This window comes from Sylvia atricapilla, chromosome 4 (assembly GCF_009819655.1).
Source record: "Sylvia atricapilla isolate bSylAtr1 chromosome 4, bSylAtr1.pri, whole genome shotgun sequence".
NCBI lineage: Eukaryota > Metazoa > Chordata > Aves > Passeriformes > Sylviidae > Sylvia > Sylvia atricapilla.
The window spans coordinates 72,283,386-72,309,471 of NC_089143.1; the positions used below are offsets into that span (position 1 = coordinate 72,283,386).

The window sequence follows — 26,086 nt, forward strand, 5'->3', positions numbered from 1 at the left end:
TTTTATGGCCCTATAGATGGGGTGTCACGAACAGTATGCAAATGAAATAGTGAATAGTTTCCATGGTATGCATTCGAACTGCCATCAGCCAAACACATCTTTGAAAGTGTTGGTAAGAAATACAGGAGTTGCCAATTCCCAGCAAAAGTCACCTATAGATGCTGGCAAACAGCAACATCCTATTACAGAATGCTGTTACTGTTATGCTTCAGTATTTAACTAGGCTGGGCAGGCAGAAGGGAAAACAGAAATACACTCACATTCTGGCAATCTCCTGCATGCTGAATTTTAGAGCATTAGGCCATGTAACCATCTTGTCCTGTTTAGGATTTTTCTTTTGTCTAGGTTTCTTGGTTTGGATTTGATAATGTAACTGCAAGCTGATCCAAAAGGACAATAAGCTTCATTCCAAGTGCAGTAGGAGAACAGCGACACAGATGCTGCTTCACTGCTTGTCCATAAGGAGGATTGCAAAGGATATGTTAGGCTCCTAAAGGAAGAAGTCTGTTGCTAGCACCTCTCAGAATTTGCTACTATTGCTGATTTGCTACATTTGTACGCAGAAAAGTAAGGTACATAAACTTCAAGACAGGGCATCAAATTCTCATACCATATAAATGTTCTAAGCGTGAAAAGATTGGATTGTATTCAAAATTTGGGTGAAAAAAAGGAACAGTTCATCTTGTGCAGGTAAATTTGGAAAACAAGAGACCCCAGGTGTGTCCTGCAGTGTTTTATGGGCTTCTTTAAGAACACTGCTACTCAGTGCAAGTCCAGCCCACACTATCCCATTCCTCAGCAGTGGACATTAATAGCTTCCTTCCTTAATAAGTGGAAACACTGGGAAGGTGTTTGCTATTTTCCTTCAATTTTCTCTGTCCCCACACCACATCAACCTAAATTCTCAATTTCAGATTACCTGAGATTCAAATTCAAATTAATCTAAATATGCAACTATTATTGGTGACATCTAGATGATTGCTTTGCCTCCTTTTACGATAGCCCTTCATCATTAAATCTTTTGTGTCAAGAGAGGTAACTGGAAATTTCAGGCTTCCAGTCCTCTGTTCAGACTTGCTTTTGAAGCTCTGAAGGATGCAAGGGGTAAGGCACATTGGAATTCCTTTCTGAAGCCCTCCTGGTCGCTGTGCTGTTGGATCTCCCGTGGCCACTGTGGGGGAGAGGGCTCCAGTCCCGTGGAGACACCCGACAATCCTCTTTCCTAAGTAACTGGACACTGCAGACATTGCTGCAGCATCATGAGGAGGGCTGTCCTGTGTTATTGCAGTCTTACTGCTGAGCTTTTTCTCCTCAGATCAGTTCAGTTTTTCAATCCTCATACGAATTTGACACGATTTTTGGCCAAAAAACAAGGCTAGTTCTGTGCCAGAAAAGCCTGGGATAAATGTGTCAGAACTTATTTTCCTCTGCTGATTTAAGTCTTCCAGAACAACATTTAAGCCCTTCCCCCATGCAGAACCATGCCTACCTTGAATGCTTTGTTTATTTGTACTCAGGATAGCTAGGCAACAAGAGAACCAGTGCCCAGGAGCTGGTCAAACTGCACTGTATTAAGCTGTCTGTGTCCAACCCTTTTTTAATGTCAAGGGATCAAATCAAATCCAAAACGTAGACTAAAACCACGGAGCTGTGGGTTTCTAATGATATCTTCATCTCTTTTTTTTTTTTTTTCCCCCAAAATTAATACTGCTACCACCAAGCATCACTGACAGAAACAACTGTAGCTTTAACTTCTGATCTAAGTCCTGCAGACTCTCAGCATGCTGAACTCAGTTTGCTTTTTGACCATCACCTGAAGATGCAATTCTGATGAATCTTTATCTCCTCCCTATCAGAGTGCACAGAAAGCAATGCATCATGACCTCTGAGACACCCAAAACGAGCCCTTTTACAATAGAGGCACAGTGTGAAGTCTGTCAGGCTGAGTGTGAGGTAGGATTGCCTGCCCCTGTGTTCCAGTCTGGGAACTGGGAGCACTGGGGAGCACCGTGGAGGGGCACAGGGGCTGCTTGGATGTGTTCACTCAGGTGGAGCCAGATTTATGAGCCCAAGCTGTGGCTGCAGCCAGCAGAGGCAAGGAGGATGCTGCAGCCACCAGATTTATGAGCCCAAGCTGTGGCTGCAGCCAGCAGAGGCAAGGAGGATGCCGCAGCCACCAGATTTATGAGCCCAAGCTGTGGCTGCAGCCAGCAGAGGCAAGGAGGATGCTGCAGCCACCAGATTTATGAGCCCAAGCTGTGGCTGCAGCCAGCAGAGGCAAGGAGGATGCTGCAGCCACCAGATTTATGAGCCCAAGCTGTGGCTGCAGCCAGCAGAGGCAAGGAGGATGCTGCAGCCACCAGATTTATGAGCCCAAGCTGTGGCTGCAGCCAGCAGAGGCAAGGAGGATGCTGCAGCCAGCTGTGGGAGCACGGTGAAGTGGATAACAGAGAGAACAAATCTGGCCAATTCTTTCTGAGTGTGGCTTGGCCTCAGAACTGCTCAGAATCATTACTGTATAATATATTAGATGTGCCTGAACAAGTTTAATTTCTCGTTTTCTTGGGACAATGAAACAATATTCCTTCTTTTCTGTGCTGTAAACGACTGTAAAATACAAATTGAGATATCCTGTTGAGATGTGGCTTTTCTTTCTGGTTCTGTTTGGTTTGGTTGTTATGCCTGGTTCCTAACAGAGCATAACCTGCCGTGCACATTCGTGTCAGCAGTGGTCTGATTTGAAACAGCAGTTCTTCTCAAGGTGCCTCGTGGGGTGATGACCCTTAATTCCAGGCATCCCAGCTTTGATTAAAACCACATGAAACAAGTTCATCTTTGTAACCCTGCACTAGAGGATCGCCTGCTTTCCTCAAACACACAAAATAACTGTATTAGGACTACCCCAACTCATCTTTATGTTGCTCTAATTTCCTTAAACCTCGTCTGTCTCTCACAGTTCAAACTCTGAACAATTCTTACAATCACAAGCATTCCTCCTGAATGAGGAGTTGAGTCATTTTCATTTTGAATCCAAGGACAAATCCATCTTTTCCCATAAGACAAGATTTCCTCTTCTCTCCTTCTACAGAAGTAAACTGTCTATTGTCTTCCCTAGGGTTATAAAAGATGAAATCATGTATTTCAAGTCAGTGGCTATTCCTGTCCCTCCCAAAAGTAGCTGGCTAGAATGCAGAGGAGAAGGAAAAGACAGGATCATGGAATGCAAAAGCAAAGCCACCAAGCTCTTTGGGGAATTGAGAATTTTAATAAAGGGGAAAAAAAGAAGGCAAAACACAAACTGCCACCACCAGTAACTGCAAAATCCTTGAAGAGGAGCTGTGAGGAACTGCTGTGGTTTTATCACCCATTTTAAGACAAGGAACAACAATTAGGATACAGGGCTTTTCAACACAAGCCAAACTACAGCCATATTAACATTACCACAGTGACACAGGGCACCTAAATCTAACAAATTCCTGAATTCTCCTTCCCTCTGAGCAATCACTACCTTCACTGCTGCTGTTCTCTTTTTGTTTAGAGGTCAGAAATCATGTTGGTTTGGCCCCTGTCTTTCTCTCTCAGGCTTTCACAGAGGGTTTATGAAAAGCTGGTAGGATCTTTCATGATCATAGTTTTGTGGTTCCCACTTGAATACCCACAGCCTTTTCCTTCCTCCTAAAGCAGCAGATCTGATCACACGTGCCTTGTATCAATTCACGTTTTTAAAACTGCACTGGAGATGCCTCAATCCACTCAGACACTTGTGGAAATTGATTAATAATGACAGCTTTACTGTTCCTATCCACATAAACGTATTTTATCCATCTTTCCTCTTCCTGGGGAAAAAATAAAAAGGTCCCACTTAGCACTTCAACAGATAAACAAATGAAACATTTTGAAGTGTCAGCAGATCCCCAACTCCATCATCACTGTTCAACATTTTCAAGAGGAATCCAGAGAGAGTATAAAAGATATGAAATACTGTGTGAGTGATCCTCTAATATGATAGTATCTAATTTCTAAAACCTATTTGTTGTTTCTGGCTTCCAGTTAGAAAACTAATGCTGACTGATTTTATTTTTTTTTTAACAGTGTTATGTGCTTTTCTGACTTTCACAGTGTATCCCTTGCAATAAGAAGCCATTTCTAAACCAGTGTAGACTAATTACAGTACACAGAGTAAAATCTCATGCTCTAAATATATTAAGCATGGCCACAGAAATTATCTTAAGCACCTGCTCACAAAAGTTGTAAAACTTCTCCTTAAATAAGGAAATGCAGACAGAAGATTTAATTGATAAAACCCCAAAACAGTGACTTTCTGGTTTACTTTCTGTCTATAGGTGTGTTGATGTTCTCCCTAGGTCGTGAAGTACTAATTATCCCCAAGGCTTAAAGCAAATTCCTCATATAATAAATCCTAAGCATAAAGCAGCCACTACAGTTACAATACTTTGTAAAAAATCAGTTGACCCTCAAATAATTCAAATTCTGGCTGCAGAAATACTTCTGTTCAGTGAATTATGAGACAGGAACCCTTTTTGAGCCCCAGAAAGTAATTCAGCCTTACTAATTTTCCATCAGAGCTTGTAATCTTGCCTAAACATTAAATTCCAGATAAAAAAAAAAATTAAAAAGAACTTTAAAAAGAGAAAAGTAATTGAATACTGTTTTTTAAATTGTGGTTTCACTTTCCGTAGGAAGCAAATGTTCCTGTGGGGATCACCTGAAGGAATGCCAAATATCCATAGTAGACTTCAGCACTGCATTTCATAGAGCAGTGCAAAACCTTCTCACAAATAAGCTAGCTCGCAGGAGCTTAGCTCAGTTTCAAATAAGCATGAAATTGCTTTATTGTTTCTTCAGTTTTTGTGTGGAACTAAGTGAAACAGAGCAATTTTGATATAATTTTGCAAGGAGATTTGTATTAGCTCATTTTAATTCAATTACCAAGCATGTAAGCTGTTTACCTGGACATACCCAGAGAAAGCAAAATTGAAGTTTTCACAGCCAGCCTTGTGACTTTGAAACGTGAAGCTTTTCAGAGTTTATTCTTCAGAGTTTATAACTAAATGAAGGACAAGTGTCATCTTTACCTCTCTCTTTTAAACATCTGTAAAAATAAAGCCGATTTATCACAATATTTGATTTTTGGAACGTTAGGGTAAATTATGCTTATAGAGCAAGCATCTTTGCACAAGCTATATATAGAGAGCAATTGTAAAATGTACAGACAACAACGTATGTGCTTGTAATCTGCAGATATAAATAAGCAACCAACAAAAACATGGGGAATTTTGCTGTGATAATGTGATGAGGGACAAGGTTTCTCAAAAAATCTTGGAAGATGTGCTTTTTCAGATCTTTTTGGACTGAAGCTATAACTCATGAACCCTGATTCCTATCTACTCTCTCAGCCAGAAGTGGCACATGATGTGCACTAACAACAGCCATAAGCCACCAGAGTGCTCAAGCACATAATTTGTATAAATATACACCATGAATTTGTACAAGAGATATCTGCTCAGGCTCAGAATAATGCTGATCCAGCTGGCTGAACCACAGCACACAGAACTGTTACACAGCTACAATCCTGCAATTAAACATAAAATAGAGCCAAGAGAAGTAAAAATTTCTTTATAAGGATTCTACTGCCGTAAAACTGGAGGTTTTCACGAGCTTGTATGAGACTCTACAAATTAATGCTGGTGGTTCAAAGAGAAAATCCTCTCAACATCTAAAACACACGGATCTTTTTTTTTTTCCTTTTGCAAGAGAATTGTAACTTGAGTTCTAAATTTAATCTGCTAAAGTGATTTCAAGTGTCAAACCTCTGTCTGTACTAAAGAATGGGACAGAACAGAAAGCACACAGAGCCTCACACAGGCCATTGGGGAAAAGCTGAGTCCCAGTGACAACAAAAATGGAAAAGGTAGGTTTCTGCAGCTAAAGCCTGGAGCCAGAGAAGTGCAGATGCTTTGTTTCCACTGCCATGAGTTCAGGTATCCATTCATAGGATTTAGAGATGGAGATGTGGAAAAATAGTTATGCCAGCAAAATTTTTTGTGTAGACATAGTCCAAATGGAATAAGTCAACTGCCTGGAGACTCTGTGCTCAGAGACCTGGCACTCATCTTCTCCCATCTTCTAGAACACACATAGACATGATTGTTTTCTTTTTTTGTTTCTAGGAGACGTAAGTTGGATAATTAAAAGAAAAGATATCACATTGAATACACAAAGAGATGACAAGGTATCTTGGGAATGAACGTATCCACATAAAAAATAAACATAGAAAAAGAGGAGAACAGAGCTGAGTGAAGGAATTTTTAGCAGCAGGAGACCATAGCGTGTAGGTAAAAATATACAATGATGAAATGGTAAGAGTTAATAACCTTAGTCTTGTGCAGAGAAAAAAAAAAAGAGATAAAAGGCCTGAGTCTTGTTAAACTTAAGAAGTGTAATGTAAATGTAAAGCACTAAAAATTATTGCTCTCATCTTAAACGTGTATCACTTTCTACAGAGTTCAGGCAGTGCCTTTACATCAAAGAGAGCTGGAATGATGCCTGGTCTGGCAGCCTGGTGTCTGGCTGAGCCTGAGCTCCCTGTGGATTTATACAAGTGCATGCTCTGGTTGCCAATCATCAGTTTATCTCTTAGGGAAGCAAGGATGGAAGCTCAAGGGCTGGGCTTGAGCAGGAGCTCAGCTGTGCCCTGCACACATGAGCTGTAAAGCACTGCTGAGGATATAAATCCACACAATCCTTCCAGAGGATCTTGCAGCACTGATGTTTCCAATGCTGAGCAGCAGGAGGGCAGAGTGACAGAGGAAAAGACACACAGCAAGTAATGCTAACTGCAGTTTGTTCAGCAGAGAAAACGGTCAGGATGGGAAGCTAAAGCAAAAGTTCAGAAAGAGTTACATTCTCTGAATGGAATGTGAAACTGCTGTACGAGGGGTGGATTCTGTTCCAACTGTAGCCATTGCAAGCTCTCCCCCATACTCTATGTCTATTCATATCTGATTTGTCTGCAGAGAAAAAAAAATATTAAGGAAAAAAATCCCCCGAAGCACTAGTGAGCTAATGAGGACTCCTGTACAAAATGACTTTACAGTTTTCCAACTTGCTGTACTCTTTAACACGATGTATGGGTTCCCCTGCTATTTAGCCTCAGTACAGCACAAGGAACCAGGCTTCCACACTAACTGGATCCCAGCTTTTGGTGACAGGCTGCAGTTTCCTGAGGATTCCCTTTCCTTGTTCACTTTCCCTGGTCCACATACTACTGACATGCACTCAGTACTATTTTCTTGCTGAAAGAACACATTTCTTTTAACAGTTTTCACAACTACTTTCATCCTCTTGTGGAGAATATTAAGGATAGTAAACAGTGATTCCCACTCCCTCACAGCAGAATATGAGCAATTTTGATTGGAATTAGTATATACTTTTGTAGCCAGCTTTGGAAGAATCGGCATTGAGTCAGGTCCAATTACAAGCAGATTTGCTGGAAGCATTTTCCTTTCAGCAACAGCAGTAGTCATCTGAAAATGTGTGTGGCTGTCCATGCACTTATATTTTTCTATCCTTTATAAAAGACCTCTCCCTGATAGCTTTAAGCTGCAATTAGCAGGCAAAAAAGGGTCAGTAAACATCTTTATCATCAGGGTAAATCAGCCATTTGAGGTCAGGGAGATGCCAGTGTGTTCCCTGATAAGACCATCCACTGTAATTATAGAACATTAAAGTATGTGTTCAATATTTATATCTGTTTACCTTAAGAACAATTCAGAAAAGAAGGTACTTGAGGGCGAGATATGGTCTGAGGAAAAAAAAATAACTGACTTTGCTAATAAATAAAAACAACAATCCAACCTGTTTAAAACAGTCAAAACAGGTTCACATAAAATGCGATAGCCACAGTCTGTGGAAAAAAGAGATAACTGTAAAAATTAGCTCTTAAATCTGCTTTATTTTGAGAGTTCAGGATATGAGGAAATTCAGATTAATAACATCCTTTGTAAAAAAAAAAAAAAAAAAAAAAAAAAAAAGATACAGATGATGAGGCACATGGGATTGCCATGAACTCTAAGTTTATATTTCAGGATAATGCTCTCCAAAGACTGTTTGAACATTTCCTTGCTTGGCTTTTGTACAGTAAGTATGCTGTGAGATTTCAGGCTGACCTTTAGCTTTTGGAAATCCCTGAGTCTGTGCTTGCAGAACAAGCCTGCAAATTTCAACTAAACAGAAGAAGGGAAAACAGTGAGGAATGTTTTGTTATGGGATAGATTAATTTTTTTTTTTAAACTAAGGAAACACTGCTGATTCAACAAAATACAGCTAGAGATATGTTAAGTGGAAAGTAGGAGAAATGTTTGATCCGGCAAGCAAAATTTAAGTAAGGGGACATTTTTCCACAGCTGGTTGACAATAGCTGCCATTCCACAGAGGGTAAGGGGAAAGATTTCTTTTGCCTTGCCTTTTCTGGGGTCTGCTCTGCAGACAGCCTGTAGAACCAAGGCTTCTTCTAGACGCGTGTCAAATCCAGCATATTATCCTTTATGAGGGGATGGGATAAGCCATCTCAGTTACTTGTTGGTTGCAGTCTACCCTGGAGGAGCACAGAAGATGCAAGGGAAGTGTAGGAACACCACCATCACATCACGGGGCCAAGCTCCCTGCTGGAACTGCCCTTGCAACTGGTCTCTCTCAGGCTGTCCTGAGATAGGAAGGGGTAACACAAAGGTAATGCCCTTTGATCACCTCCTTATCTGCAAAGAAATGTGTACCTAATCAATATTCATGTCATCTAAGCTGCTTCTTGCAGAAAAAAAATCAAACCACAGCTAAAAGTTGTTTTATTTTGAGGGAGCAACCTCAATCCTCTTTTAAGTTCTCACAAGCCTACTTAAAACACTACCAAAATTAGAATTTTGTCCTTTTTAATTCATGACAACCCAAATAGCTTAGGCTGACACAATGCCAGTGGTTTCCAGACCTACTTTTCCCAGTAGAGTGCTTTAAGGGACTTTTATACTGGGGAAAAAAAAAAAAAAAGGTCTTGTTTGTTCTCATATCTGACTGGGGACAGCAGAGTTCCAAAAGAAATACAAGAGCTATTGTTTATGTAAAGATAAAGCCCTGAGATAAGATGTCATCTAATTTATGATTTCTCCCATAAATTTAGTACACTCAGAACCAGATGCTTCTTATTCAGAGTGATTAGTTGTAAGAAAACTTCTTAATATCGGGGTTTACGTTTTCTCACTTCATTTCATTTGAGTGTGAAAACAGACAGGAATGAAGCGTAGAGAACAAATATTGTTCCAGAACAAAATGGAATAATTTTTCACTTCACAACCTGCACTACTCTCAGCTCTTCTAAGTACAATACTTTGGGGTAGTCAAAACTGGTTTGAACTTCTCATATTTCCTTTTGACATTACTGAAGTCATTAATAATTGAAAATTATTAGTGCTTTGAATGGAAAAGTTGAGTCACAGAAAAATGAGAAGCAGGGGTATAGAAAAGAGAGGTCTGAGGGCCTTAACAGCAAGAGGAATGGTGAGCTCCAGTGCCTTGTGTGTGTCTATGTTCAAGTTTGTTGATGATTTCCGTATCTGCCCCACACGAGAATTAGAGCAGATGAACCATTTGAGGGTTTTGCAATCTGTACAGCATAGCACGCTTCCAGGCATTCTCTCTTTTTGTAACGTACCATAAAGCAAGGAATAATTCAGAAAAATGATAAAGCGGGGGGCTTCTCTGATAAAAACAGGTTAAATGGGGTCTTACAGCTACTATAATGCCCAGAGACAGAGAAGAAATTGCTTAGAAAGGAAATTAAAAAAGTAAAAACCAAACCACTGTCAGAATTGGACAGGAAACAATTTCCATTACACTGCTTTTTTTAGGTGCATCTTCAAGTATAAGAAATTTCAGTTTTTATGAATCATGTTTGGAACTCCTGCAGTCATTGTACATGACAACAGATAATTAAGCCAGCTTCCTCTAAGTAAGCTAGTCATCAAAAATCCTTGATTTCTGCTTTATTACAAGAGGTTTTGAGAAAACACGTTAATAACAAATATCCAGCTGGACTACAAGCAAGTATTAAAAGACAAGTGACTGGTGCCTTATAAGAATGGATCTTGCATGTTGTAAATCTTTGTTGTTATAAGATGTGCTTCTAAATACACAGATACTTTCCCTTAAGGAAAATCTGGAGAACAGATCTGGATGAAGCATAAATCTCCACATTAGTCATAACTAACTGTAGGGAAAGGTTTTACCATTTCATGGTGCACACATATCTGTGTATACTTGAGGGGCTGTACATAACATTCCCATATTTATTGCTCAGAGCTGAAGCTATAGTTTACACATATCCAATGACTCTATGAGTCATTAGTCTTTGGGAAAATCTGCCATTTTGCTACTTGACAGTCTGAGCAGGAAGCCAGCACAGCTGTTGTGTGACACAGTGCTCAGAGCAAGTCTAGATGCAGCAACTGATTGAGAGGATAGACAGCAGTGCTCAACCAAATAGTTAATTTCCTTACATTACTCATGCCAGGAACTGTTTGGGTGTCCTACATCTCACTGCATACATCCAAGAAGAGACTTCCCAGAAGTTTTTGTATGTGTGCCTGTTCTCTCTTCAATGTTTCAGCCTTGAGCTGCTCTTTTTCAGTGTGTAGGGCCTCTTCAAGACAGATGACTCATAATAAAGTATTCTCCAAATGCAAGGTGAACAAGCATCTGCAGGGGATTAGGGTGATGTCAAAGCCATTCCAGACTCTCCACATTAGATATGAACTTGGGGCAGGAAAGAAACGAAGCACTTGTTCATGGAGTCCTCCAGACACTCATCTCAGCCACACTTTGGGTGGTAGTTACACTCCCAACAGCAAAAGTGATCTGAAATCTGTTCTGTCAGATGAGTCTGGATGAAAGGCCTGCTAGAGGCACTGGGAACTGTAGGAGTCTCATTTTCCACAACCTGACCTTGCTAGAATTGCCAACAAGTGCAGTAACCTTTTCAAGGTGATTGCAAAACCCTCTCTAGCACAGACTGCAGCTTCCTGCACTGACCCCAGAAGACTGGGAGAGATCATATATGTACCCTTTTCTGTGCCTGCCACCCTCTGGTGTGAAGCCAGCCTGGTCCTTACGGAGTCTCAGTCCTGGGCTAAGTTGTTCCAGAAAGGAATGCATTTTTCTTCTCTTACGCTATTTCTTTTCACACACAGAGGTAAAGCGGCCCTGTGGTTTCAAGTATTCATGTTGCAGGCACTCTTTCTCTCAAAAATATGGCAGAGGTGAACTAAGGCTGCTTGAGCACCATTCAGGACAGGTTTGTGTGGCCCTCTTCAGTCACTGTGGCAAATACACATTCAGCCAGGTCCCCTAGACCAGGCTCCTGGCTGGCTTTCCCCCTTTCCCAGAAGATTCTTTAGGTGCCTGCTAAACACAGATGTGTGGGGCTGCTTGAGCCTTGAGGGCTTGTTACTCCACTGAGCAGAGCTGAAACACCTCTTATCTACCAACCACACTGATGGCCTCTTCCAGCGGGGCTTTGTCCAAACCATAAATCAGGACTTGTGGCCAGAGTAAAACTTCACCCAAGAACCACTGAAACCAGCTTCTAGCCCAGAGGATTAAATGAGCATAAGCAATTCCTGACAGAAATTTGCTTCAACTCCTCTAAAATCCTTCAATGAAGGAGTTTCCAGGACTCCTAACTCAGCAAAAATCTTTCCCTGTCCTCAAAAATACTGAATATATATAAGCTTAAATTTTCTTCCCTCCAAAGTTGATTTCTTGCTGTTTTAAGCATACAAACAAAACCCAAAAATTTTCCTGCCTTCTTTATAACAGTTTCCCACTGTGAAGAGGTTAAGTCTGTCCTCCCATCTCTATACTTGTTTTTGTGGGGTTTTTTTACAGTAAATTCCTCCCCAGCTTCCTCATAGGTCATGCTTTCTAACTCTTTGAGCATAGTTACTGATGTACTTTGGGCCCTTTCCAATTTGCCCACATCTTTCTGAACTCGACAGGGTACTCTCAGCATCAAGTAAAGATGAATAATTACCTCTCATGTTCTGCAGATTGAGCTATCCTATTAATATAGCCCAGGATCACATTTCCCTCCTTTCCTAAGGAAAAAACCCAACAGACAAAACCCTACCACCTATCCCTTATTATCCCCACCCTTATTATTCAGTTTAGAACCACACTAAGCACCCTCCAGAACCTTTGTAGCTGAACTGGTGTCTGCAAGACACTTCTCGATTTATAAGTTCCATTTTCTAAGTGGAACAGTTTGTGTTGCTGTAATGAATCATAAAAAAAATCCACTTTTTGCCTTGCCACATCGTTTTGAAGGTGGCTCTTGTACAATGGCAACAATCACACCCTGTGGGCTCTCATTAGTTAATTATATGTCTATACTCTTGCTTCTGTGAGGGATTAATGAAATGAAGTAATAAAAAGGCATCCTTTACATAAGTATATAACACTGCTTGTGTGTAGAATGTTACTTTTTTTTTTTTTTTTTAAATACCATTTTCCAAAGGATCTAACCCTGCAAAGTCAGACAATAATGATAAATGTCTTCAAAGGATTGTGAGGAAATTCCTTCCCTGGGGTCTCTGAGTACCACATTAGTAGTTTTCTAATCAAAGATAGAATCTTCTGGCAATAAAGCATGTTATGCCTTGTGTAAGGAAATACAGAAACTCACAGGAGATCTGTCATTAATGATAACAGCTGATTTTCAATCCCATGGGGATACTTTCCTTCCCAAATTTGGTGAAAATCCTCACATTCTCACATCAAATAACACGAGAGAAGCACAACAAATGCTCTATCAGAGTGGTCTTAGTGAGGAGGCAAAAAAAAGGATAAAACATTCCTATCTCAGCTAGACAAATGTGTGATTGTTACTGTTAATCTGAAGAGATTGTAAAAATAGATTAAGAAACATGAAGATGGCACCGAAGATTTTGCAACACTTTCAATGTGCAGTATGAACATGCTTACCTCCATCAGAAATGATGTCTTTTAATAAAGCCCCTCAAATATTTCACATCAAATTACTCCTCTTTGCAAAATTGAGTTGTAAAGTCAATAGCTTTGGGGAGCAAAGAGTTTTAATGAGGGAAAGCCCCAAGCTTTCTGGGTTTTTCAACTGATTGTGTTTTGGTGGTTTGTGGGTTTTTTAACACCCTCAGCCTAACTGAACCGATCTTAGTGTTCATATTTCATTTCTGTCAAAAAGGATCCAGACATGGAAAAATAGAAAAAAAAGTCACCCACTACTGCAGCTGCAGATAATATATTTTGTGTTTGTAGTACCCCTTTCCCTGAGTCTTAATTTTGGCCTTATCTTCTTTTCTTTTCCCCTTGTCCTTGTTTCTCTGCTCCCTTTTGCAATATACCAAGATAACAAAATACACAGTGTAGCAAAGCGTACTCTGGCCTGTAAGTTACTTACTTTAAAACTTACTTACTTACAGAGTAAGTTACTTACTCTGGCCTGTAAGTTACTTACTTTAAAAAATCATCTTTGTTTACTGAATTCTGCCTGTATTGGGTCTATTAAGTTTAAAAAAAAATCATCCTGATACCTGTACACGTAATTTATTGTAATTTCCTTTGGGCGTGTGCTACAGTGGCCATTTCTGATAGGGAATGACCAGGAAGTGGGGCTGTATGGAAAGGGAATAACACTTTTCCTAGGAGCAGACATTTTCGTTTTCCTGACACGGGGATTTACTGCCCTCTGCTGTTTGAGACAAGCACTGAGCAGTCAGGGCACAGATTGACTCCGGCTGTACCTGGGAAACCTGGAATTGGGAAACAGCAGTCTCACCTGACAAGCAGAATTCAAGTCAGTAATTATCAAAACGGATCAAATTCCACTACCCTACTTGTAATAGATAATTTGAATTGTTCAAAGAGAGATTTGGGCCTTCTGCTGGTGGTCAACACCCACATAAATCCAGAACTTTATAAAGCTAGAGATAGCAGTTAAATTCATCAAAGTATGGTTTTAATAGTGTCAGTTATGGTTTTATATGCAAGCTTTATGATAATTCCATAATTTTTTAATCACATTTTTTTCTGTATCACAAGAAAGCAAGGACAGTGGGGTAAAAGGCAAAAAAAAAAACAAAACCATCCCACATTTGCCTGGAGTTATTTATATGTGATGTTTAACTCTTCAGTTCTAATGACAAGCACTTATGGTCATATACAATCAGACTATACTTAAAAGTACTCAACAGAAAAATAAGTATTTAGCATTTCCCCTCAATCTCGTTTCTTTTTCCTGGTTTGGTTACTTCTTTCTTGGACCCCCAGAAGAAGTATCACAGTAAATATGTTTCAAAACAGCTACACAAAAGGACTCCAGGAGTAGTAAGATGCTTACAAATATTTTGGAAATTGGTGGCTTTTCAAATAAATCTTTATCTTTTAACTAAATTCAGGCTAAACACACGTACAGTGCAGCTGGTTTTTGTAACATTGTGCATTTTGTGCTGTTGCGTTTAACCTCCAGCTAGTAAGAGGAGGCCTGAGGAAATCATTGTACAATCATGACTTATAGAGTGATGGTGTCTGTTTACAGCACGATGGTGTTACTTAATCCTATTTGTGTCCTACAGCAGCATTTCAGTAAAAAGATGTTGCTTCCTTTGCTAAAGAAGTGCTTGGGCTCACTGTATCATTTAGAGACTTTTTAACACGAAGGGTATGTTACTGTCTGACAGGACTGGAGACCACTGAGCTCAGGAAACAGAAGTGTGCTCATCCAGAGGAGCATGGGAGACAGACACTGGAACAAAGCTTAAGGAAAAAAATTGCAGACTGAGTTTATACTGGCACCAAAATGTTGAAGTTAATATAAAAAAAAAAAAAAAGAGTTTGCATATGAAATATAAATTTAAACCGATTTCCAACGATCAAATACGTATCCTTGTACTAACCATTTCAGACGATCAGTCGATGATGACCAAAATTTGAGGTGAGCTGTTGTGTCTCCTGGTTTTCGGGACTTTCAAGCTTTTTCTTTGACATATCCAGCCAATGTAGTGGGAAAAGGTGATGCAGGATTATATGCCTTGCTGTAATCAAACAAAAAAGAGATCATGCCTCAGTTGATACTTCTTTTTCTCAGGTTCAAAAGTGCCTTGGAACCTGTAGTCTTTAATTTTTACCTTGGAAAAGGCAATTGTATATTAGCATATCTGTATTTACATTTTGCAAATGGAAACGCCATGTAATACATTTATGTCACTATTAAAAAGGTAGTGTTGACCAAATCGAAGCTTTTAGTTATTTAGCAATTATCGGTTCTGATCTCCCTGTGGACAGTAGCTAACAGAATAAAAACAAATTCAAGTGTAGAGCAGTATCTTACAAGTGGAGCATGAAAACTTCAGCGGAAATCACACTGAAGAAATTAACCGAGAATATATTGGGTGAGACAAACGACTCACCAGATGTACAACATTTTAAGAAACGGCTTGTCGCTATCAGAAACCTGTAGCGTTTGTTATTAAAAGCGAGAAGGAAGAAGCTCCTTGCCATCCGCACGCAGGGCCGTGCTCGGGACACGGGGTGGGGATCGGTTTCATCCCAGAAGGAAGCCGTCCAGGAGGAAAGTCAGCCCGGGATTCCTGCCTGGAGCCGGCTGTCAGGGGACGGAGCGAGGGAGGAGCCGCGGCAGTGCGGACACCTTCGGGGAGCAGGGACACGTTTCCCGGGGCCGGAGGCGCCTGAAAACACGGCCCCGAGTGCTGGGGGGCTGGTGCGGGCCCCTCCGGGACAGGCACCGCCCGGGCCTTCCCAGGAGTGACCGGGCACGGCCGCGCCGCTCCGGCTCTGCGGGGCTATCGCTCAGCGCCGGGGGCACTGCACACCGCGGGCACAGCGCCCCGCCTCGGAACGCCTCGCCTCGGAACGCTTCGGGCCCGCCGCGCAGCCCCTGAGCGCCAGCCTGGGCTCCAGCGCAGCAAGGCAGGTTATCCTGCCCTGCCCTGCCCTGTCCTGTCCTATCCTGCCCTGCCCTGTCCTGTCCTATCCTGCCCTGCCCTATCCTATCCTGCCCTGCCCTGCCCTGTCCTGTCCTATCCTGCCCTGCCCTGCCCTGCCCTGCCCTGCCCTGCCCTGTCCTGTCCTGTCCTGCCCTGCCCTATCCTATCCTGTCCTGTCCTGTCCTGCCCTGTCCTGTCCTATCCTGCCCTGTCCTATCCTACCCTATCCTGACCTATCCTATCCTATCCTACCCTATCCTGTCCTATCCTATCCTATCCTGTCCTATCCTATCCTATCCTACCCTATCCTATCCTACCCTATCCTACCCTATCCTACCCTATCCTATCCTATCCTATCCTATCCTACCCTGTCCTACCCTGTCCTATCCTATCCTGCCCTATCCTATCCTGCCCTATCCTGTCCTGCCCTATCCTATCCTATCCTGTCCTATCCTATCCTCCCCTCCCCTCCCCTATCCTGCCCTGCCCTATGCTGCCCTATCCTATCCTGCCCTGCCCTGCCCTACACCCGCCCCGCTGCCGATGAAATGGATTCACGGAAGCCGATTTCGCCCATGGCTCTGCAAGGGTTTACCCGTGTGCCCCAACGCACTTCGGCTGCTGCTCGTACTGTTGATAAGGGACCGGGATCAGTATGCCGTGTGCTTCCAAATGCCACTCACTGTATTCCTTTTGAATGACAAGTGTCAACGCAGAGATGTTATTTCTCCCCAATTCCTGGCTCAGCGGTCTGAGTGGATGAAAGAATTTCCCTCGTTAAAGCTGTTCACCCATTGCTGCCTATGCTCCAGCTTTGCCACCACTAGTGTGCCCTGTCTTGTCCTCTAAACAGCCCACGACCCACGTCTTTCCTTCTGTTACTGGAATGCACACATTACTTCCAGCTGCTGTGGGTTTTCACCCCTCATTCAGTGTAGCTGTTCCCCGTTTTATTCACCTGATGCCAAAGAGGCTATGTCACAGCTAGCCAGACAATAGAAAAACAGAAGTAGAAACCCCAGACAGGTTAAGACCAACACCATTTCAGTCCCATGCCTAATTCAGAATTCGTCCCAGGAGCTGAGTTGGACTGCCCAAGAAGTGGAACAGGTGTCCTTAATTTAGTTTGTTACCTCATTTAGTCCTTACTCAAGGCAAACCAAGTTGGCTCCAGCTGCTAAAACCAGTGTCACCTGGGCTGCTTCTGAGAGTCCAACCAGACCAGAGGCCCAACAGCTCCTCTCCAAACTGCAGGAGAAATCACACTGAGAACATTAATTGAGAACACAAGTTCATCCAATTCCCTACAGATCTTTTTCCTAATAAACCCCCAGGGATTAATGGTAACGGAGTTAGGCGTTTCCTGGGTGATTCTATGTGACCAAAAAACAGGCTTCAGGAGAAGGCTCCCAGCAAATACAGAACTTCAGAGGCTCTTCCATTTTCCTGCCACAGGCTGTAACTCCTATTCTGAGCCCACATGACTGCTGTCTCTGATGGCTTTGCTGCAGCACCCATGCCAGTACAAAGGTGCCCTTTGTACTCAGGATAACTACTAAATCTCTACCTGTAAAGGCTGAATCTGTAACACAAAGCTTTACTTAGTATCTGTGTGAACCAAACGATGATTATTTGTGGGGTTTTCCTTTGCGCTGTCACATGCTAGCATAGCAAGTTGTCCTTTGGCACCAAACTCTGCTTGGAACCCTCTCTTCCCTCTTGCATCATCACTTGGGATCAAGAGCCTTGTCTGACATTTTTAATGGCTAAAGCACTTGTTTCAAGAAGTTGAGAGAAATTAGAATATTGAAAAAACGAATATTGAAAAAACAAATATTGAGTCTTCAGTTTTCATCTCAGTTCTTTCTCACCCAGACAACCAAGTGAGAGTATCTTTGTGTTTTTCACTTTTATACAGAATTTTTCTTCCCTACTGAGTAACAAACACTCTCATCTATAATAAAAAAGTAGTGGTCTCCCCAGCACAGCCTTATATAGTTCTTTGAGTTGAATCTCTCTCTAAAAATAGAAATCTCTTTGACATTGAAGCTCCAGGCAGCAAGGAAACTGTTGCATTTCCAAGCAGAAGCTTTTGGAAAGCGCGCCCTGTATTTCCTTTACGAGTGTCCCACAAATGTGCAAAATGCACGACCTGTCCTGTCGTGAACTTTGAGCAAACAAGATTTTGTTTGCAGCTGATGCTGTTGCAGCAATACCTTCTCAGAAACAAGCAATAAAAAAAGATGCAGCACTGGCAAAAGGTGCTGGATTTACAGCTCTGCAAAAATAACAGTGTTTCTTTCTCTCCCCCACCCCCAGACACAACTGCCAGCTTTTCCCAGACTGCCTGGCTGGGCACCATATCCTGAGTTAAGCCCAACGCTTGCACTGCGGACAACAGGACAGATGAAAACAAACCAACAGAAATCTCACACATCAGGGTAGCAGTTTTTTCCAGTTCTCAGGCTGACATTCTTCTCGGGAATGCACAGAAAGGAAAGGGCAGGGAACACAAATCCTCTCCGTCCAGCCTTTGAGGATGGTGACGACGTGCTCTTACTAAAGTCGGGGACTAAAGAAGCCAACTCTGCCAGCATGCCAGAATTGGGGACTGTAAGAATAGGAGGTCTAACTCCTGGGAGCACTAAGCCCAGGAGCATTAAACAGAGCTCAGCACCTCTGTGTCAGAGTGGTCTCAGACACAAATGTGCAAAGGACAACAGCCACAGCTGAACTATTGATGTGGGAGCCAGAAGCCTCGCTCAGCTTCTGTACACAGTTACTGTAGGAGTAAAACAGCATTTCCTCAGTGTTCTGACTGCTACTATCCATTCACCTTGCCAAAACAGTTCTTCTTCCAGCACTGTAATATTCCCCTGGCAGCACATTTAACATGAATTTGAAAGTGCTGGTATTTCCAAATTATGCGATGTGAATACCGATCTTAAATTCTGAACGAGGAGATGAGGATATGATTGTAGCCTTACCTGGGAGAGATTCGTTCTTCATTCAGCCTTCAGTCCCAGGGCAAGTCTCAAGCTCCACTTGTAAGATACTTTGTGTTTAGTCTGGTTGGTCTCACGCCTGACTAAACACAGGATTTTATTTAAGAGTTGAAAGGCAGATCATGAATACTAATCTCCATGTCAATGTCATGAAACTTGCACAATTCCCACGTGTTCAAATGTTGCCTTCACAAGAAAGAATTAAGGGGGTGACAAAGTCATCTTTTCAGTAGAGATACTTATTCCTGTTTATAATTACTTTTGGTTAAAGCCACTTCAGGTTAAACCACTGAAAAAGGAAGATTAATTCTTGTGACGGTTTGCATCAATCCATCTATGACCATTTCAGAGCTTGATAAAATTGATAAAATTAAAACTAGGCAAATTCTGGATATATTCTTTTAAAACTGGGACTCAAATAAGGAAATCTTCATGGCAGATTATAGGCTTTAATTTTTTTTGTTAAAAGCACGGGTTAAAAAACTTGCCCCGTTTTTGTTGCCCAGGCAGGTGAGAAAGCTCACAGGGGGAATACTTTTGTCTCTTAAGTTCCCTGGAGGTTTTGAAAACACCTCTCAGGAGTCTCCAGCCTCCATTTCCGCCATCATTAGGGCTTCCAGCAGAAGCACAGAAACAAGGTCTCCTCTCTGGGAGGAAAGTAGGTCACTGACCTCCCCTGGCAGGCTTGGATACCCTTGGTGTACGTCCACCCTCCGAGACATCATTGCTCCTTCCCTGGCCAACTTCATCTGAGCCACCAGGGAGAGGTGAGGCTGAAGAATATCCAAATTTCCTGATGAGTCACAAAACAGGAGCTGTCCAGGACAGCAGCCAGGCAAGACTGGAAGGCCTTCACATGAGCCTACGAGTTGGCACTCACAGGACATTCACCAGCTTTGGCAGAGCTTTTCCTCCTAGACACCAAGGCGGGTTGGCCTGCCTGAGACTGCCTCAGTTTTAAAAGGTTGTTTCAAAACACTACACCCTAAGCATTAGGGATGCTAAGAAAATTAAAAGACCGATAATTGATTCTGCATGCTTTCTTTGACCGTTTAAATGGTGAGTCTTGGGAGACTTGTCTGAAACTATTTCATGGCTAAAGCTACTAGTCAATATGAATTTGTACACTACCTAAGATATGAAGAATCAAGCAATTAGAGAAATGTCAAGGAAGAGTGAAAATTCAGTGAAACAGGCAGTTTTGAAATTTGTCAGTAAGAACTTTCCTGGGAAGTAGGGAAGCTTGAATATAGCTGACTTATTTTGAGAAGTGAAATGAATAGATACCATTCAAGAGAGAGCAACATGGTGGAGTTTCATGTGAAACCCTGGTAAATAAATGTAGCAGCTTTCACAGAGGACCATTTTCTTTAGACTAATCCTAAGTGTTATTGTGTTGAACAGTCCAGGTAAAGCTCCCACATGCACTGGGAGCTGGAACACAGCCCCTGTATGGAGCTCTCAGCTGAGTTTGGGCCGCTGTTTGATTCATACTTCTCAAATGACTTGGAAGACTGTGCTTTCCTGTGAAGATTATTCGGCATTGGGCATTTTGCTTGTGCATAACACAATAGCTGCTTAATGTATATTATCTAAATGCTGCCTTTACCAGATGCTCTTGTTATTTGGTTTCTTTGAACAATGCCTCTCATTTGAGCTCATACAGCCACCAAAGCCCCCGCACCCTGTAATCTGAGACTGGCCCACTTGTGCTGAGCTTTGTACACACAGAAAGCTCCCACAATAAACACAGGGCTGCTGCTTTCTCCACTGGGAGTGAGGCAAAGCTTCCAGTTACCTCTGCATGATCCCGCTGGTGTTGACTGAATTGCTGCCTCAGCAGTGAGGCAAGTAGCAAGAAATACATCACTGGGCACGCATTTCAGGCTAACCTTGACATCACTGACAGTGATAGCTGCAGCCCTGGCTGAAACAGAAACCTGTAAGACGGCATTTGTTCCTTCTTGCTGCCTTTGCTATTCCTTTCGGGAGGACGATCATATGCCACGCTCATGTATTTGCAAGCTCATGACATAATGTTAAGGGATTGTGATAAACAATACCATTTCGGGGAATCAGCTGGGGAGACTGAACATTTTAGCCGTCACTGGAGTAGTTTTGCTTTAAGGATTAAATGTGTTGTCTCAAATCCAGATTTGTAATGAGAACCCTCCTGTCTTTCCTTCTCTGCCTGTTCCCCGTGCATCAAGAGAATTTGGGCAGGTGACCAATGGAGTGAAAATGAGACAGGGGAGCCACACAGAACAGAGTAATTGATACAGGATATGAAGATAGGAATGAGTGGGTTTGAAGAAGTGCACACCAGTAAACTGAGTGGCTCATTTGCCTGCCAGCAGGATGGATTTATAGCCTGTGTGTCACTAAGAAGCCAGTCATCCCCCCTACACCTACCACCCCAAAAAACCCTCACGCCCCTTGCTTCCCCCCCCAAAATGTTGCTTAATCTGAAAGGCAGGTCACAAGTCAAAGCATCAAATTACATAAACATGCTTTGGACTAAACTGGGGAAAGTACAAAGACCTCCAGCAAACTGATTTCTTTTTTTTTAAAGAAACTGAAGGGTTCAGTTACTTCTCACATACCTTTGCTGTTTTCTCCCAGCAGCCACAAGTCTAGGCTAGAAATGTCCTCTTTGTAACAGTGTGCATATATTACACACCATCATTCTCTTACCACCAGCAGCAAGTAAGTACTTTCAGGTAGCAGGCTTTGCTTTTTACCTTCTATTTTTACCTGTGCTTTGACTGCAATTTTGGTATAAGAACTGTGCCCCTTTTCCCACTGGAAACATCCAGTGTGTGGTCTTGGGACAGTACAAACACTGCAAACATACTGCAGTTCCTCTGCTCATCAGTGACAAGAGCTCAGCCCCAGATTAGGCAGTGGATATACTTATCACAAGAACTGTCTATGGTAGCACTTGCTGCCTCCAACTGTTCAGTAACAGAAAATAAAGACATTTTAGATGTCTATTTGTTCTCCCTTAACCTTATCATTGTAGAAATTCAAATCTCCAGAACATAAGGAATACTGCAGTTAAAGACACTTGATTCTACCGTTATACTAAAGCACTCAATAAAGGTGCGTTATTTTCTCAGTCCCTAAGAAGCAGTGACAATTCAATTTTCTCTCTTCATGGGGAGCAGCGGGAAGGAAGAATTGAAAACATAGCTACAGTGTTCATGGAGAGACCAAAGTTGGTTAGGACTTAGAAATAAGGCAGAAAGCATACAGCCCATCACTGCTCAAGCAGGCCAAGAAGAAAAGGGAAACGGAAATAGAACAATGCACAGCTACCCAACTGAAAAGCAATGGCATCATTCCTCTCCTTGTCACATGTTCTGCCGTGGCAAAAACTCACTGTCAAAAGGTAAAGCAGCACAACATTTCAGTTCTGACACATTACAAGAGTGCAATAGTGCACAGCATGAAGGGTTATGCAGTGGAGCTGTTGTACCAAATGAACAGCAGACTTCAAGTGCTGCACACCCCAGCTCACTGTTGGGAAATCTGCTGTGTCGCCAGCATACCAGATCAATGTTTCAGAGGTCATTAGCTCATCCTTCTTCAGCTGCTAGCTCTGGACTTGTGCCAGAAAAAGGCAACCACCAGGAAGATGATACACCGTACATTAGGTAAGGCTTTTGGGAATTTGAGCAGGCTTTTCTTTTCACTGAGATCAGCCTGCTCTCTGGGTCCAAATGGCACAAGAGCTCTGTCAATAGATAAATGGCCAAACAGGTTCTGTAACCCTCCCACGACAGAAGTTCTACCCAACTGCATTCGTCAAACAGACACTGCAGAGAACTGAACCTTTATGTGAGTACTTCTGACACTGTGGGAAGGAGGAGACAACAGTCACCTCACTGACCCAGAATCAACAGGTGTGATTTCACATGTGCAGTGCAGCAGAAGAACTGAAGACAGAGTTAATAAAAAAGTAAACCAATAACCACCTGGTACCCTCTCTCCCCTGCAAGGATGTCCCATGAACTTTTACATGAGCAAACCATGATTAAAGGTCTGCTTTAGCTGTGAGTTGCTAAGTAAAGCCAGAACCTTTTCAATTGGATCAATGGATTTTAAAGTTAGGAAGTACCTTTGTTTTATGTGGCTTGGCATCCTAGATCTCCCGTTTTGCCACAAGCTACTATATAATATTACAGCAGTATTCAATTTTTTCCAATGATGATCATCTGAGTGATAATCAATGGCAGCACTCCTGTGCATACAGAGAGTGATATCCTACCTCCCATTCTGGAAAGACTTTTCGAACATTTAGTAATAAAACCATGTCTGGGCATATTAACTATTTTCTCCTTTGATGTCTTTAATGTTATTTTGTCTCATAACCCATTTAGAAAGATAATTACCTTTACAGACAGACATGAAAGTGGATGTCTCTAGGAGGTTTCCCTAAAGACCAGAAGGAGAAAAGGGTGGCCTGAATTGCCCAATTCCTGATAGCATTATCCTGCTACCAGGAAGAATTTGGTGAGAGGAAATATTCTGTGCTTACCTTACAATCCAAAGATACTTCATTATTCAAAGCTTCCTCACAGGAAAACTATTTGGAAGATAACTTAGAAGGATCTTTGTTTAAGCCAGTTAATTAACAGGCATTTGCTCTGACTGATTAGTCTTACTGTGTAAATCCTGCACAGAATCCCCAAAGGAGGGGACACAGAGATTTCAAGGTAAAACGTGGAAAAATATTTTATATTCATACTAACTCTATCTGTATTATCTATATTTAGAGTAGCTAAAGTCACAGCACTTGAGTTTTAGGTCTGGGGCAAGGCTGCTCATTGCATTCCTGTACATTCAGAGGAGCTAGGGAGGGGATGGATCTCACAACCCCAGTGAATTTGCCCTGTCTGAAGCTTTTACATTGTGGCTCTTACCGTGACTGATTCTGAAAGAAAATAGCTTATCTGGTACAGAAATTCAGTGCAGAGAGGATGAGAACTGGAATCAGCCTGACACAAAGTCCCCTCCAGGGAGCACCGATGCAAATGGCTCCAGCTGCATCATGCAGTAGACTCATGCTCAAGTAGAGGCATGGCTAATGAAAGCAGACTAAAATTTGGTATGGCAAAGGGCTCTAAAGAGGCCCTTTATAAGGGTCAAATGCATGCAGCCATCACAGAGTCTGTATACAGAATACATTCACCCAGGTAAATCATCCCACTGCAGCTCCAGTCGATGACCCTGGTACCTCAATAGCATTTCACCCATTTTGCTCAAGATGCAATCCATAAGCTTGAGCCCTGTCTTGCTAAAAATGCCTTCAGTTTAGACCAGAGCCTGGTATGCCCAATGAATTTGTGTGGCTGCAAAGCCCAGACAAGAGTTCTAGTCAAGAATATTTCCTAATTAAGAGGCTTTTAAAACCTCTCAAGGAACTCCTCAACTCCTCTACAATTACTCAGTTAAATCTCAAAGTGTCTCAAATTCCCTTCCTGAAAATCTGATGACTCTCTCCTCTCTGCTCATGGCTATATGTCTACTGACAACTACTTTCTCTTTATCTACATATTAAAAGAGAAAATTAAGAACCTAAAGGTCTTCAAGCTTTTCTCATGTATGGGCACTTTTCTCCTTTGAGACTCATTATTTATACAGCCCACACTATAACTTGTGATGGCAGTGCTTGGGAGTGGGGAAGAAAGTGTAAAGGTGGAAATTCATGTGGATGTTCTCCTTGTAAACCTGACTGAATGTCCCCCAAAATCATGGAGAAAACAAGGGGAGCTGAGCTTGTCCCTTCGTCACCCTCTCTGATTTAGCAATAGCACTGTTTACCAGCCTGGAGTCTCTGAGCTATTTAAAGGATCTACAGGGATCCCTAAAAAACCCAGGCACATTAGGCTTAACTTACTGTACAGTCCTTCCTATCTAACCCCCTAAAAGCTCCCAAACTGAAGGCTGCTTTTCTGTCCAAAGGACTCCTGCATGTATAACCATCGCCAAACAAACCCCTAGAACCTTATTTATAAACTCTGGCTGAATTCATATGATTTGTAACTCGGTTTTTAATTCCCTAACTTCACACAAGTCAAACTACTGATACACTAACAACTGGACCTCCAAGTGCTTCTGCCTCCTGCTCAGAGCAAAGCACTGTACATGGTTAATTTTATTAGAGTGACAGGTATTTTTTAAATGCACTCAAAAACATTTACCAGCCATTTCCTTTGCTGTAGGGTTTATAACACAAAAGATAAAGTGTCCTTTTTAGTGAGTTTTGGGATTTTTTTTTAATAAATTCTGTCTACAGGAAACACTGATCTTTGATTCCGGATTCCGAACTTTGTGACTAACACTTAGATAATCAATTAATGAGAAAAAATAACTTCTGGGATGTATGAGCTAACATCTGATAAAATTAAACTAAGTCGTGAATACATTAATTTATTTATGCTGGCCTTAAACATACTTAAGAATAACATGTTATCCAGATAAATTTATTGCAGCAATTAACAGGCAGGCCTTTAACTGTTGTAATATTAATTTGTACTTAGTTAAGTGGCAAAGCTGAGTTCCAGTGTACTTTGTGTACTTTCACGTGTAGTACTCTCTGTCACTTTGTCAGCAGGTAGAATACAACCTCCTTTAATTACTTAGATTTTTGATCACTTCATCACTTCTTCTGTCTTTTCAATCACTTTGAATCACCATCCCTTTTATGGCCAGGACTAGGCCATATTAAAGGCAGGTGACTTCTTTATCTCTGACACATAACCCATTTAACTTGAATTCTTAACTTCATTATACTTTCTCTCAAATTTAAAGTATCTGACTGTATAAAAAAGAAATAGATTCAGAAGCATCAGAACCATATTCAGGGTGCCAAAACTAAAGAGCAAGTTGTTTCCTTAGAGAAAATATTACTTGTGAAAGGAGTGCATCGACCACTTTCTGCTTTAATATTAGTTAATTTCTGCTTTAATATTATTTAATATCAAGAGAAGCAGCAGTGTCTCTCCAGCCCCACTTCCCTGCATTCTG

At 41.8% G+C, this 26,086-nt stretch overlaps 1 protein-coding gene across 4 annotated transcripts in view; it reads left to right on the top strand.

Annotated features, from left to right (window-relative positions):
- Positions 1-26,086, top strand: part of SYNPO2 (synaptopodin 2) — a 295,612-nt gene that overhangs the window by 240,550 nt on the left and 28,976 nt on the right. The window lies entirely within an intron of this gene.